This window comes from Berghia stephanieae, chromosome 11 (assembly GCF_034508935.2).
Source record: "Berghia stephanieae isolate SIO BIC M18660-M18661 chromosome 11, UCSD_Bste_1.3, whole genome shotgun sequence".
Lineage (NCBI taxonomy): Eukaryota > Metazoa > Mollusca > Gastropoda > Nudibranchia > Aeolidiidae > Berghia > Berghia stephanieae.
This window is the reverse complement of record NC_088370.1, coordinates 7,793,630-7,796,129: the sequence shown is the minus strand read 5'-3', so window position 1 is coordinate 7,796,129 and position 2,500 is coordinate 7,793,630. Positions and strand designations below refer to the sequence as shown.

Here is a 2,500-nt window from a genome sequence, read left to right as displayed (position 1 = left end):
TATACAACCATAAAAATCAAACTGCCAACCAACTGACAGCCGTCAACAAGAATCATCAGAACGTGTTGAATGCCGTGTTGTCATCGACGCCGTGGCCTTGGGAGATTGACAACAGAACACAGTCAAACATTTTGGCCAGAAAACTCGTCGGTCCTTCAAATGCCGATCGCTTAACGCTATCCTTACCACCTACAGCAAAATCGTCACTTTCGTTACGACACATAAGGCATTTTTCTTCTTCAGATTTATTTTGTACATCACAAACTTTGAAGAATGATCTTTGTTTAATGGGAGCGATCTATATTCATGTTTTCGTCTAACCGAGTTATCAATCACGTGATTAGTTGCTGTCCAACGATTGGACATTTCTGGACAAATGTAAACACGCTGCTTTGTCTATGAAAGTTATAAACATACCCATGTGTCAAGCTGAACACAATGACCAATCGTGATGTTAGATCGTTCAAAATCTGTGAACACTTTTCACTATGTAGGTCACTTTGAGCACATTTTGCAATGTGACCAATGGCATAGAGAACATGGAAATGTAATAGAGATCATGGCTATTAAGAAGAACACAAAGTTGTTTTGTAGAGTGTCTTGTTTGAGTTTAAAAAAATCAATGTTTCTTCTGGGAAAGCCTGGCATTTTGGGAAAATACTGAAAAGGATCGGCGAGGAGAGAGTAAAGATAACTATAATTGTGTCAATAGTTCTCAAACTCGGGGTTTCACGTCAGTCCCAGGTTAGAGAGTTTTTTGAAAAGATGTGAATCAAACGGAAGTCCCAGGTTTGAGAGATCCCGACAAGATAGGGGGTCATACTGAAGTCCCAGAATTTAGAGATCTTAACACGACAAGGGTCATTTTACAGTGTTTTGCAGATAACGCCAATATATTCGTGGTATTTAAATCTTACAGAATATCATTTTTCTTGGATATTGCCCTTGCCCAACGTGCACTTATTTGTAGGTATGATAACCCAACTCTTTGTAGTCTCATTAAAAAAAATATATATATAATTCTCTTATCCATCCCATATTATGGGAAATGTTTCTCTTGGGTCTATTCCAAGGGAAGCCTGGAGTAACTTAGGTGTCAGCCGCAGTGCAGCGCCGCAAGTTGAGTTAGAATGAGGTGACTTGCTCAAGGCCACACAGTGCAGCGGTGGGTGATCGAAACTCGGTACCTTTCAGGTACGAAACAAAGGCCGTGCCGCTGCCCCCCTATAGATAGAATGCGGTTGGCCAAGGAGTTCACAACATTGCCATCCGGAAGTATAACGGACCAACACACAAACTCTGTGTAACCATGAACTTTTATAGTCTGGTTAATACAGTTTAGTGAGAACAACTCACAAACGCGGATGGCAAAAACAATAACAAAGGCCTGAGTGACGTCATCTGCATACTATCTATAGTTAGTATGCGCTTGGCTAAGAAGCTCAAAACATTGCCATTCAGAAGACCAACACACAAAACTCTGTGTAACCATAAACTTTTATAGTCTAGTTCATACAGTTTAGTGAGAACTACTCATAACCATGGATGGCAAAAAACAATAACAAAGACCAGAGTGACGTCATCTTCGTTCTATCTATAGTTGAAATCTCAAAAATTGACGCAAAATATTGTCCATTATAAACATTGCCCATAAGTGGGATCGGATGTCAGACCTGCATATAGATAGTATGCAGATGACGTCAATCAGGCCTTTGTTATTGTTTTTGCCATCCGCGTTTGTGAGTTGTTCTCACTAAACTGTATTAACAAGACTATAAAAGTTCATGGTTACACAGAGTTTGTGTGTTGGTCCGTTATACTTCCGGATGGCAATGTTGTGAACTCCTTGGCCAAGCGCATTCTATCTATCTATATATATATATATATATATATATATATATATATATATACATGTCGCCAGGACTTTTTCTTTTGATAGTGCTAGTCGCCGGGATCACTATTAGTAATATGTCACCCTTCGCCGCAAAACGGTATTAAGTCGGGTTGGCTAAGATGGTGAAAATTAAATTTATAGCCAGGAATATCAGACCTGTGTTGTGTTTATATTATTTATTGAGGAGAATGGATACCATATTGTATGGTGCTAATGCCAACAATTTATCTTTTTGACCAGTTTAACATTAAATTCGGCTTTTAAGCATCTGGTTCGTTCCGACATAATACCGTTTTGAGACGATCACATATGGGAACGATACAAGAAGAGAGGAAGACTCTAGAGCTATACTTTGAAAAAAACAACATCATCATCATCATCATCATCATCATTGCCTTTCTCACCCTGGGTCAGGGTATAGGCCACAGACAAACAGTTTCCATCCCCCTCTATCCCGAGCTAACTTTTTAATCTCATTCCAGGTCTTGCCACTTCTCTGTATATCCGCTTCTTTAATAAATTCTGTCATTCCAGAAACTCTTCGGTCGCCCAAGCTAAAAACAACACATACTGAAACTTTTCGCCAGAAAACTCGTCCCATTTTGC

The 2,500-nt window shown here is 39.4% G+C and overlaps 2 protein-coding genes across 3 annotated transcripts in view; one reads left to right on the top strand and one right to left on the bottom strand.

The window, feature by feature from the left end:
- LOC144956771 (squalene synthase-like) overlaps positions 1 to 2,500 on the top strand; it is a 61,079-nt gene that overhangs the window by 6,490 nt on the left and 52,089 nt on the right. The window lies entirely within an intron of this gene.
- The window catches only part of LOC144956770 (potassium channel subfamily T member 2-like), a 104,684-nt gene that overhangs the window by 81,522 nt on the left and 20,662 nt on the right, over positions 1 to 2,500 (bottom strand). The gene's annotated exons all lie outside the window — the stretch shown is intronic.